Raw genomic sequence first — 14,000 nt, 5'->3', positions numbered from 1 at the left:
GGAACTCTACTTGATATAGGATTGAGGATGCCTAGTGAACCTAAATCACTCTCTGATACTATGCTTTTCAATACACAAACCAGGGCCTAGTTGTAACAGGTATCTAAAACCCACTGTGGGCTAGAGACCACCCCCTTAGCCTTAACTTAAGAGCATAATAAAGGAATAAAATAAAAGCCAAGAAAAATCATAATGAAGATAGATGAATCAGATGAAATCTAAGAGTCTCAATGAAACAACCAATCATCCCAATATTGTCTACAAAGCCTCTAATACCAGAGGTACCAACTAACTTGGTACATGCCCACGACTATGACAAAATTAATCCAAAAGAGATACTAAGAAATAAAGAAAATAAATTAAATGACTAGGTGTCCTGAAAGATAGAGTCTCACCAATTCACAAAAAATCCACAAAAGTACCAAATAACCTAACGTTGCATAGGGGAAACAAAAAATCCCTCCAACACTATATCATGAAACCATGCAGCATCCAAGAATAGTCAGTGGGGTAAGCACTGGCATGTAACTCAGGAAAAGGGATAAAATAATGTTATTTTCCAAAACTAGTCAAAAAACATATACATAACATATATATACACATATCAAGGACGTCGGAATAGGGACAAAGGTCGTGAACATGAATGTTTAAACCATTAACCTAAATAATGTAGCTCGCTTCATCCTAAAGGCAACCACGAGCTATATGGGTATAGCTCCCCCTTTAAGGGCCTCAGTGCATGTTAGCTATATAAACCTAAGAAAGACTAAAGATACCAAGGCTATACCAAACTAAGAAGTATAGTGTGTATCAAAAAAAACGATCGTATAGACCACCACATCGGCAAATATGGTTTCCAATGTTGGTCCCCTAGGACTACACCATCATGGTTATCTACACAATTACCTTTGAGCCTAAATTAAAATGATTTGCACATAAACCTAATCATTTACCAAGGATTCTATATTAAGACATTTTGTAACATAGTATCGTCATACCAATTTGCTTGCAAGTTACTTCAAATATGTCAAACCAATCCATTTATCTATTTAACTCCCAGATTTCATTTAAATTCCAAAACCATGGCCACCAAGGGCATTCCAAATTATTTTTATCCATTTATCCTTTAATGCAATGAAATGTTTTCAAAGGTCAATTTAAATTCTGTGAATATTCATATTTGAAACTAAGATTTCTAAAGTAGGTTGAGGATAATACCACTATCAAGCCAACTTTTCAACAAATTGGAAAAACCCATGTTCCCCATCCAATCCTCGTAACGATGTATCCATTCAGTCCCAAAAACTGTCAATTAAAGCATGACATACACATTTAAATATGGAAAAAATAATTCAAGTAATTATTAATCAAAGCCTCTCAACCCGTTTCAAATTCATTAGTTAAAATCTCATGAATAATGATTAAATAAATGTCAAAATAAAAATTCAAGTTAGGAATGAGAAACATGCCTGAAATATACAAGAAATTGAAGACAATTTGAAGTTTCAAGCTCATAGAAATGATTACGTAAAAAACCCTTGAGCTTTTCTCGAATTTTGAGTTAAAGAAGAAAAGAATGGACTTTAAGGTTTGAAAACTAAAGTAAAGGGATTTATTTTGTATTTCAAAGTCGTGCAAGGGGTAAAAAGGCAAAAAAACCGTCACCCTAAGTGAAAAAACTAAAAAACTTGATGTAAATTACATAGCAATGTGGCATGCTACCATCATAGAGCTTAGAGTCCATTCCACGTCCTTATCGCGGAGTCCAAGTGGCATAGCATGACACCATCATAAGTCTTACTGCCTCAGAGTACAAAAATAACCCCTAAGCCCTTCCAAGAATTTTAAAACTTTTCTAAAATACCCTTTTAGACTCCTTAACATAATTCAAGTCTAAAATTAATATTACGCACGTGGGAGGGTCAAAGGTATATTCACTAAAAATTTTCAGGGTCTTACAAATACCTTCATCACTTCAAGGGTCAAACTTCTCCAAGTTATTCTTATGTTATTGTGGATGAAGCATTTGCATCTAAAAGGGTGAAAATAGAAGATATTTGGATTCTTTTCTCTACACAGTACCTATGTTGTCTATTTTAGGATTGGTCTGATAAGACACCTACTCAGAATGTGATATGTCATGCATACCACCTCTACCTAAAAGTGATCCGGTAGATTTTGTTCTAGTGGCATGGTTTTAGCTGTCTCTTGGAGAGATATGTTCTTCCGTTCCACCATTCCATTTTGTTGAGGGGATTGAGGAGAGGAGAAGTTTTAAAAATATCTGATCCGAGCACATTATCCATTTTTTGTCCAAATTCTAAGTAGTAGCGATACATGTACAATATGTTCAAGATCATCACATGAGATTGTTACTTAAGAGGCATCATGATTTGTACTTTATTAAGAAACAATCACAACTAATCAAGAAAATCACTAAATTAAATGGTGTCATTTCTTAACATTGTAGTCAATGAAATGTGTTCCCAACTGACTATAATAGAAAAATGGTTGTTGAAAATAGTAAATAATTGCTATATGTGAAAATTTGATTGTATAAGCATATTAGCCCTGGACTATAAATAGGATCTCTCTTTCATTTAGTAGTTAGATTTTGAGTAATTATGAATGTATATATCACGACCTGAACAAGGGTGTAACACCCCATAGCATTCTCGACTTAACACCACTTTTAATAGCATGCATAAAAAGCTTACAACCTGCAATTTTTCTAAGGGTTAAAGGACAGTTATATTTTTGAGCCCTTAACTTCAAAGATTTTTAAATTGATCTTCATTTCCCATAGATGTAGATTTTTAAGTTGATTCATGTTCAGGGTGTAAAGGGGGTGTCTCGGGAAAGTTTCAGATTTTTTGGAAGAGGTTTGATTTTTAAAACAGTGGGTCACCGTGATTGTACCGTATTGCGGTGACAATAGAAATGTGCCACTTGGTGCATTGTGGTGAGTACGAAAAAGGGTTTCAGTTGCAAATTAATATTTAGAGGGGTAATCTCATCTTTTCCCTATATCCCCAAATCGTGATAACAGTAGATTAAAATTTTATTAGAGCATTAGAAGCTCAAAATTACTCACTTTCTATCAAAAACTAAACCGTAACTCTTCCTCAAAGATCAAGAATCCAACCTCTAAGTTCAAGATTTTCAAGAAAGGAGTCAAGAATAGGGTTACAATCTTCAAACTAAGTAACATAAGGTACGTGGGGCTTTCATAATTTCATGTGAAAATTGAAATTATTTTGAGTAAGTTTTAAGGTTAAGGGATCATATATTTTTGAAGGGTTTTTGAACTTACATTAACAAGTATGCATTGTGAACCCTTTGATAATAATGGTTTGGTCTTGAGGCCTTCATTTAAATTTAATTTTTGATCATATATATGTATTTATGCATTTGAGTTTGAAATATTAATTGAGAGCATGAATATTCATACTCTATAATGGCCTGAGAGTACACCTTGGGCAGCACACGGTGCTTATGGTACAGAGAGATCACATGCTAACCACTGAGCTGGTACCTACTATGAGCACTAAATAATATAATAAAATATGTGGAAGAAGAACTAATAAGCCATAAGGTTTTAAATAACTGAAAACAATATTGGATCATGAATCTGGGAACAACTACAGGAAAAAACTGTCTAAAACTAATAAAAATAATAACAAAACTGACTATCTATACTATCTGAAGAGCCTTTACTGACTGAAAAAGGAGCTGATGGGACAAACCACCAACTTACTCTGACAGAATAAAAATGACTAAAACTTATAAAGTAATCTGAGCTAAATAAATCATGTCTTCGAAATATGAGGACTCACCACTATTATGGCTGATAATCTGGAAAGTCTATACCCAATCCAGGTATTGAGCATCCAAACCTATGATATGATACATCATAGCACAAGAAAAGAGTATGCGATAAGTACTTTGAATGGACTGGTATGCTAAATGAGGTAGGTTAATAAGCATGGTTTCATGTGCATGAATAGTAAATGACTAAATAAATAGCATGAAATACTGAATAGAACGTATAAAATCTTTAAGTACTGAAGATGGGTGAAATTTGTAAATATTGAGAATGCATGAAATCTGTAAACACTGAGGATGCGTGACCAAGCATAAAACATATTCTGAATATAATCTATAAACTGAGATACTGAAATCTAATAACTGAATTATTGATATCTGTATGCTATGGTAAAGCAACAGAAACTGATTTACGTAGTTGCTTACTAGACTAAGATTGTAAGATTTATCATCTAACCAACATGCCCCAAATGAGTAATTTGGGCTCCAACCTGTGATCCTAGTTAGAAGGGTACAGTATCAGGCCACGAGTACTAACACTGGCTGTATAGATCTACTAAAAGTGTTGTCCCAAAGGACCATGGGTTACCCTCATCTGGCAGGTACCCATATGAGATCAACCCTCAACTGGTTTTTTAACATCTCAATCTAAGTTGGCTACATAGTGCTGGAATGCAGGGACTCCTAATAAGGTTGCACCCTCAACTGGCAGGTGAGCCCTCATCCCTGGGATCGCTCGGTGCTAAATCTTACTCCCAACTAAACTGACTCAGAATATAAATTGTTCTAAAATTAACTAATTATGATAACTGAGTAAACTGATAATGCTCATAGTATATTCTGAAACTATTCTGAAGATACTGAGACTAAGTAAACAACTATGTTTTTGGGTATTCATAACTCCCAGGATTCAAATCAATAATAGTAAAATAATAATAAAGCTTGGGTCACGTAATATGAAAGCATTATTAAAAATTCATTCTCGTAGGCATTTCATCAAACACTTGATATTCATAGTTTAAGCTAAGCATGGGATTAGCTTAAAGCTTGTAGTAGTAGTATGATTTCAACATCAACATCCTTAAATATGATTTAAATTAGTGAATAAAAACATTTAAAACTTGTGGGATTCAATATCAACAACAATTTCATGTAAACATGGTATATAATTACAATTCAAGGGAGCTTATGGTAAAAATCATAATTTAAATTACAATTGCTTGTAAAGATCAATATTTTGAATTAGAACTAGGATATGGACTCCATGGGTGAAAGGAACCCATGGATGAGAACTTAAAATACCTAGGTTGATGAATTCATGAGAATTGAAGGTAAATTCTTAAGATTTAATCTTAAATTTTGAAGGCTAGGGTATGTTCTTTAAAGTGGGCTACGTTAATTTGATTAAATTGCGAAAATAATGAACGATTAGTGCTCTTTGAGACTTAAATCCCTTGTTTAGACTGAATGGGGTAAGGGAAAAGGACTTAAATTCCCATGGGAATTAAAAACATAGAACTAAACTAAAAATCCTGATTTTGACACCCAACGAAAAGCGGTACAATTATGTCGGGCACTGGAAAAGGGACCATCCCAAACTGGAACATTGGTGCGACGCGACGCCATTACAGTACCCCACTAAGCACAATTTGGGCCCTTAGCGCGACGCGATGCTATCACGATGATCCACTGCAAAAGGATGAATGTGAAATAGTACATCGGCGCGACGTGATGCTTATCGTGATGGCACACTGGATAAGGACAAATGTGAATTTGGCCATCACTGTAATGAGACCTTATTGCATTGGACTACTATTATGCACCAAAAGTGCCATAACTTTTCACCAGTGTATCAGATATGGGCAAAAGTGGCATGGTTGGAAAGCTAATTCAATTTCCTACCATTTGGTGGGTCTTAACCTGGAAAATTCTTAGAATAGGAAAATATATGCTTATTTGAAGTTGAATAAAGCAACATTCTTCCTGAAAACTTAATTAGTAAGGAATATTTTTGTTTTTCTAAAAGCTGGGAGTTATTTGAGACCTTAGTATGTATCAAACTAACTCATAAAACTATCAAAGAATCATGATGTACTATGCATGAGCTTCAAACATGGTGCTAACGTTGGTTTGGATTTTTGGGGTTTAAGAATATCTTTCCCTTGGGAACATTCATCCTCGAATAAAACTGGTTAAGCTGAAAACATTGAGGAACTGAGATTACATGCTCGATATAAGTGATTATAAAGTGATGACATGGCTTAGTCTGAAACATGGAACATGACTAAACTGGTTCTGTGAATGCATGACTGGCATGAGAATGATATACACCTGAAACTGAGCATAGGAACGAGAAATTCTAAAAACATTTTTACCTTAAGTTGAGTCTAAGTTTGCAGAGAAAAGATGTGAGTACATGGTCCACATATCTGCTTCTGCTTCCTAAGTTGCTCCCTCAAGGGACTGATTCCGCCAAAGAACTTTGACAAGGGGAACTTCTTTATTCCTTAGACTATGAATTTGTCGATCAAGGATTTTTACAAGAATTTTTTTTGTAAGAAAGGCTATTCTAAATATCTCCACTCTCTACACTCTCTACAGGGACTACAACTGCTGGGTCTCCAATACATTTCATTAGCAAAAAGATATGGAATATTCGATAGACTGATGTAAGTCTGCAGGAAACTCATGCTCATAAGCTACCTTTCTAAAATGGCTCATAATTCTTTAAGGGCAAACATATCGAAGACTAAGTTTCCTCTTCTTACAAAACCTATTCACTTCCTTCATGGGAGAGATTTTCAGATATATGAAATCACTAATCTCAAACTCATGATCTTTCCTCCTCACATCTGCATAAGATTTTTGTTGGCTATGTGCTGCCTTAAGTCTCTCCCTAATCAACTATACTTTCTCTAAAGCATCAAACCCTAAGTTAGGCCCTATCAAAGTAGTTTCCCCTACTTCAAACCAACAAATTCATGATCTACATCTTCTTTTATATAGAGCTTCAAATAGAGGCATCAAAAAACTGGAATGATAGTTGTCATTATATGAAAATTCAATCAAAGGAAAATGGTCATCCCAACTGCCCTTAAATATGACTACATACGCTCTTAACACATCGTTAAAGGTCTGAATGGTCCTCTTTGCCTGACCATCTGTCTGAGGGTGAAAGTTTGTACTGAGATGAACTTGGCTACTAAGACTTTTCTGAATAGCTTTCCAAAAGTGAGAGGTAAACTAAGTACCCCTATAAGATATGATAGACAACTGAACACCGTGCAACCTAACCAACTCTCTAATATAGATATTGGCATAGTCCTCGGCTGAATAAGAATTATGAACTGACATGAATTAGGCTAATTTGGTCATCTTGTCTACAACGACCCAAATCGAATCATGTTACTGATGAGTATGAGGAAAACCTATCACAAAATCCATGTTCACTACTTCCTATTTCTAAGTAAGAATAAAGAACTCCTGCATAAATCCACTAGGCTTCTGATGCTCAATTATAACCTATTGAAAAGTAGAGCACTTAGTCACAAACTCTGCAATACCCTCTTCATCCTACTCTATGAATATATTTCCTGCAGATCGCGATACATCTTTGTGGCCCCTAGATAAATCAAGTAATGCATACCATCTGCTTCTGCAAGAATTTATTATCTCAACTCATAAATACAAGGCACACACATTCTAGCCTGGCAATGCAACACACCATCTCCCCTTAGGGAGAAGACCTCTACTTTTTGATCTCTAACTGACTCTTTCAATTCACTAGACTAGGATCCCTATCCTTCTTTTCTTTCACTTTGGCAACTAAAGAAGATGTGAAACTATTCTTAACCCAGACGCTACCCTTAGCCGAAACAACTAAATGAACACCTAACTTGGCAAGCTGATGAATTTCTCTAACTAACTTCTTCTTATCAATCTCAACATGAGAAACACTACCATAGACAATCTACTTAGGGCATCTACCACTACATTGGCCTTTCTTGGATGGTACAAAATACTCATATCATAATATTTCAGTAACTCTAATCATCACCTTCGACGCAGATTCAAATCCTTCTATGAAAATACAAATTTCAAGCTTTTGTGATCTGTGAACACATCAACATGCACCCATTACAAATAGTGCCTCCAAATCTTTAAGGAAAACAAAACATCTGCTAACTCAAGATAATGAGTTGGATTATTTTTTTCATGGGGCTTAAGCTATCTAGAGGCATAGGCCACTACTTTACCCCTCTTCATCAAAACACACCCTAAACCAACTCTGGAAGAATAACTATACAAAACAAAGCCATATAAAGCATCTAGCAATGTCAAAAATAGGGTCATGAGGAGTCAAGTCTTAAACTCCTAAAAACTCTTCTCACAAGAATCTGACCTCTGAAACTTAACTTTCTTCAGAGTCAATTTGGACATAGGGGATGCAATAGACAAAACTCCTTCAGCAAACCATCAGTAATAGCCAGTCAAACCCAAGAAACTCCTGATATCTAATAGGAGATGGGTCTGGGCCAGTTTGTCTCTACCTTTGTCATTTAAGGATCGACTCTAATGCCATCACCTGAAACAATATGGCCAAGGAAAACTACTTATCTTATCCAAAATTCGCACTTATGAATTTAGTAAAAAAATTATTGACTCTAAGAGCCTTCAATACTATTCTAATATGGTCTGCATGATTAGTTTCGTTACGGGTGTAGACGATTATCATTAATGAAGACTATAAAGAACATATCCAAGTATTGCTTGAACAGTCGGTTCATAAAGTCCATGAAGGCTACTGGGGAATTCGTGAGACCAAAGGACATGACTAGAAACTCGAAGTGACCATACCGAGTTATAAAATCTATTTTAGAATATCATATTCTCTAACTCTAAGATGACAATAGCTGAATCTGACATCTATCTTATAAAAGAAACTGGCACCATGAAGTTAGTCAAACAAGTCATTAATTTTTGGAAGTGGGTATTTTTTTATTATGATTTTGTTCAACTGATTATAGTTAATACACATTGTAAGAGAACTCTCTTTCTTACACATGAACAGAACTAGTGAACCCCACGAGGAAATGTTAGGCATGATGAATCCCTTATCTAGGAGATCTTTCAATTGTTCCTTAAAATCTTTGAGTTTTGATGGATCCATTTTGTATGGTAGAATATAGATAGGCTGTGTATCTAGAAAAAGGTCTATTCTGAAGTCAATTTCCCTTTTTGGAGAAACTCTGAGAAGATCTTAAGGGAACACATCTAGATATTCCCTCACTAAGGGAACAAGATGATAAATATACCCCTTTGGATATCATCTTTCTCACTCTAAGATACGAAAAAAAGTTGATGCCTAAGAATAGTGGTACTACCCCTCTATTTATGGACTGGTTCATCTGGAAACTTAAAATAAACTACTCTATTTCTACAATCAACTGAAGCATAACATAAGTGTAGCTAATCCATGTCATGAATGATGTCAAAATCTGTCATCTCTAACTCCACAAGATCAACTGAAGTGACTTTCTGAGATATTATGATTGAATAGTTCCTATATAAATACATGGCTATAATATAAATACCTACTATAGTAGATACTAAAAAAGGCTCTGTTAAGATTTCGGGACTAACTTCAAAGTTGATGGCTATGTAAGGAGTTACGAAAGAAAGAGAAGCTCCAGGGTCTAGAAAAGTATAAACATGTAAATGAAAGACCTATAATGTACCATAACCACATCAGGAGATTTCTCCTGATCCTATTTGGACTAAAGTTCATACTATCTATTTGGATGCTAGCCACTAGTATCATTATAAGTGACACCCTGCTGAGACGGGCGACTGGATGGAACTGGAGGATAACTAGACTGACCATGTTGACCACTCTTTGGGAAATCCCCAACTCTATGGCCTTGCTTGCCACACCTAAAACAAACATCACTACCATTTAGGTCCTACACTCCTTGAGCATACTGTCAGATGCACCAGACATGAACTTACTCATCTTAGACCTACTATCAGCTACCACATGAGGAGCATACCTATCTAACTGAGTAAACTTAAGGGAATACTCCTTAACACTCATGTTTCCCTATCTCAAGTTAATAAATTCTAACACCTTGGCTTCCCTCAGATACAATAGGAAGAATCTATCTAAGAAGGCTATAGTAAACTCTTCCCATTCTATAGTTCCTACATCTGAACCTCTATCTACCTTCCACTGCTAAACCATGTATGAATCACATCCTACAATGGGTATGCAGCCATTTCAGCACTCTCACTAGAAGTCACCCCCATAATATCTACTATCTTCTACACCTTGTCTAAGAATTCTAGTAGATCCTCTTCAAATTGTAGTATTGTCTATTGGGTTTGATGGAAAAACGGTTGGCTCAGTATTTTGAGCTACCATAGAATGGGCTAGAGTAGTAAATGTAGCTCTGAAATTTGTAAGAGAAACATGCTCGTTCAAGGGCTCTTCCATAACGGGTGGAGGTGCTAGCTAATTTAAGTTTCTTATTTTGTTTGTCATTATGGGAGGCATGTTCTATAAATGGAAAAAAGAATAGATTAGATAGAGGGTTTATAATAAGCATCATTCTCAGTCACATGACATGAACGCTGAAAGAAAGGAAACTTTTCTTAAAATGCCTCATAGCCTCTTTCCCATAAGTGTGGTGCACTTCACACCTATGCACAAGACTGTTCTTGATGCGGCTTTTAGACTTCATAGGATACTTTAAAGCCTTAGGCTATGATAACAAGTTGTTAAAGCCTCGCGTTTACACCTTGGGAACCATATGATGCTTATGGTCTAGTGAGACCATAAAACCCATGAACTGGTACCAATTATGAGCACTGAATAATATAATAATATATGTAGAAGAGTAACTGATAAGTAATAAGGTTTTAAATAGGTGAAAACAATATTGGATCATGAATCTAGAAACAACTGCTAGAAAAAACATTCTGAAACTAATAATATTAATAACAAAACTAACTGACTAACTATACTAGTCTAAAGAGCCGCTATTGACTTACTGAGGAGCTGATGGAACAAACCCGCAACTAACTTCAACTGAATAGAAATGAATGAAAATGATAAAGTAGTCTGAGATAGCTATAACATTTCTTTAAAATAGGATGAGTAACCACTTTTATGGATGATAATCTAGAAAGTCTATGCACCATCTGGGTACTGAGCATCCAAACCAATGATATGATACATCATATTGCAAAAAAAGAGTAAGCGATGAGTACTTTAAATGTACTGGTATGCAAAATGAAGTAGACTGATATGAATCATTTAATTTGTATGACTAGTAAATGATTAAATAAATAGCATAAAATACTAAATAGAATGCATGAAATCTGTAAGTACTGAAGGTGCATAAAATTTGTAAATACTGAGAATGCAAAAAATCTGTAAACACTAAGGATTTGTGACCAAGCATAAAATATGTTCTAAATATAGTTTGTAAACTGAGATACTGAAATTTGATAATGAATTACTGATATTTGTATGCTATGGTCAATAAACTAAAACTCGTTTACTAAGTTGATTACTAGACTGAGACTGTAAGAGCTATCATCTAACCTACATACCTCGAATGAGAAATTTGGGGTCCAACCTGTGACACCATTTTGAAGGGTGTCAGTACCGTGCCACAGGGTACTAACACTGGATGTGTTGATCCACTAAAGTGTTGTCCTAAAGGACGGGTTACCCTTAACTGGCAGGTACCCGTATGAGATCAACCCTCAACTAGAAGGTTAATATCTCAACCTACATTGGCTATGTAGTTCTGGAATGTAGGGACTGCTATTAAGGTTGCACCCTTTAATGGAAGTTTAGCCCCCATCCCTGGGTTATGATAAATGACTCAAAATATTGAGCTGTTCTAAAATTAAATAATTATGATAATTGACTGAACTGATAATGCTCATAGCATATTCTGAAACTATTCTGAAGGTACTGAGATTAAGTAAACAACTATGTTTTTGGGTATTTATAACCCTAGGACTCGATAGCAATAATAGTAAAATGATACTAAAACTTGGGGGACATAATATGAAAGCATCATTAAAAATTCATTCTCATAGGTATTTCATCAAACACTTGGTATTCATAGTTTAAGCTAAGAATGGGAATAATGTAAAGCTTGTAGTAGTAGTATGATTTAACCAATAACATCACTAAGTATGATTTAAATCAGTGAATAAAAACATTTAAAACTTGTGGGATTTGATAATAACAAAAATGTCATGTAAACATGATATATAATTACAATTCAAGGGAGATCATGGTTAAAATCACAATTAAAATCACAATAGCTTATAAAGATCACAACTTTGAATTAGAACTTGGATACTTGGACTCCATGGGTGAAAGGAACCCATGGATGAACACTTAACATACCTGGGTTGATGAATTCATGAGAATTGTAGATGAATTGTTGAGATTTAATTATTAATTTTTAAGGATGGTATTTGTTCTTGAAAGAGGGCTTCTTTAATTTGAGTAAATTGTGAAAATAATGAGAGATTAGTGATCTTTGGGACTTAAATCCCTTGTTTAGACTGAATGGGGTAAGGGAAAGGGACTTAAATGCCCTTGGGAATTAAAAACATAGAACTAAACTAAAAATCCTGATTTTGACACCCTGCGCAATGTTGTACAATTGCATCAGGCCACTGGAAAAGGGACCATCATGAACTAGAACATTGTCACGATGCGATGCTATTGCGATGATCCACTGGAAAAAGATGAACGAGAAATAACACATCATAAGAATGTGGCTCTTATCTCAATGGAACACTATAAAATGACAAATGTGAATTTGGCCATCACCGCGACGCAGCCTTATCGCATTGGACTACTATTTTTCTCTAAAAGTGCCTTAACTTCTCACCCGAGTGTTGAATTTGTGCAAAATTTGTATTATTGGAAATATAATTAAATTTTATACCATTTGTTGGGTCTTGAGATGGAAAATTCCTAGTAGGGCAAAGATATTATCATTTTACGTGGACTAAAGCAACATTCTTTCGAAAAACTCAATCGGTAAGGAGTATTTTTGTTCATCTAATAGCTGAGAGTTATTTGAGACCTTAGTATACATTAAACTAACTAATAAAATTACCAAAGAACCATTGTGTACTATGCACGATCTTGAAACATGACGCTAATATTAGTTTGAATTTTTAGGGTATTACATACTCTCTCTCTTGTTATGACACCTAATGATTTCACATGTTATGGATTGATGAATTTTATTATTGAAAAGCATGGTATAAATATTTTTGGATATTGTTAAATGATTTGATATTTGTGAAATGAAGAGAGGGTGTTTTCTTGTTTGTAAATATTTAAGATGATTATTGAAATAGTTACATGGTTTGCTACAAAGTAAATGACCACCACTATTTTAAGAATTGAAAGAGATAATATTTCCATAAGTTCATGTGTCCGACAAAAAATTCTCTTGCACTGTTGGAATGATGTGTTTGTTCAATTATTTTGTTTGAATAAAAAGACTGTAATATGATATTGCATGGATTAGATATATGATTTGCATGTCCTGGTATGATGATACAAAATTGATGAATGCCATAAGAGAATCAGATCTTTAGATTTTGATTTCAAAAAGATGCATGTCTTAAAGAGGTTAAAATAGGCTTAAAGAATGTTAGGTGATTACCCGAAGAAGGCATTCCAGTGTAAGGTCTTGTTGTTGGAAACTATGTTCTACTAATATGGGTTTATGATCTCCAATGATAGGGATTCTACGTTGGTATTGTCCTATTTGATGTAGCAAATATAGATACTCCGGCCCTTGCGGTAAACATGGGCTGGGAGCTTGGCCACTGAGTTAAGGGAGGATTCCATATATCTCGTGGGATTGTAGAGATGTAAGCTGTGCCACCTAGCTCAGAAGTTAGGCAAAGAGGTGAGGTGAGATTTATTCATATCTTTTTAAACTTATAGATTATACCAATGTGTTATAAAGTGTTTTATGCTAACATATTTTATGAAATACTCACACCTGGTAATACCCCATACGTTTCCTAGCTTAATTTCTCCTAGAATGTCAAAGGGTTGCTTCAAAAATGAATAACTTTTTGTACATGTGAAATTTTACATATTTAGACCCTCCATTTTTTGA

This window comes from Capsicum annuum, chromosome 3 (genome assembly GCF_002878395.1).
Source record: "Capsicum annuum cultivar UCD-10X-F1 chromosome 3, UCD10Xv1.1, whole genome shotgun sequence".
In the NCBI taxonomy this organism is placed as follows: Eukaryota; Viridiplantae; Streptophyta; class Magnoliopsida; order Solanales; family Solanaceae; genus Capsicum; species Capsicum annuum.
This window is presented reverse-complemented; position numbering follows the sequence as displayed.